At 31.8% G+C, this 245-nt stretch overlaps 1 protein-coding gene across 2 annotated transcripts in view; it reads right to left on the reverse strand.

Moving 5' to 3' along the window:
* The window catches only part of LOC119594746 (protein LZIC-like), a 6,317-nt gene that overhangs the window by 4,976 nt on the left and 1,096 nt on the right, over window positions 1-245 (reverse strand). The gene's annotated exons all lie outside the window — the stretch shown is intronic.

A 245-nucleotide genomic window follows, 5' to 3' on the forward strand; every position in this document is an offset into this window, starting at 1 on the left:
AGGAGTAAATACACCAATATATATCATAAAAAAATAAAAAAAAAATTCAATTCAATTTCTTACACATAAAATGCATATTAAAATTAAACATTCCTATACCTTCCTTTCCTGCCCTAGACACAAACCTCAGACCTATTACATTGTACCTATTACATTGTCTCCTGTGCAGGCTTCTTCACAAATACTCTAATCTGTGCATGTTTTGAATGGCTTCAAAGCAATCTTGGGGGTGTTATAACTGCATA

This window comes from Penaeus monodon, chromosome 34, assembly GCF_015228065.2.
Source record: "Penaeus monodon isolate SGIC_2016 chromosome 34, NSTDA_Pmon_1, whole genome shotgun sequence".
NCBI lineage: Eukaryota > Metazoa > Arthropoda > Malacostraca > Decapoda > Penaeidae > Penaeus > Penaeus monodon.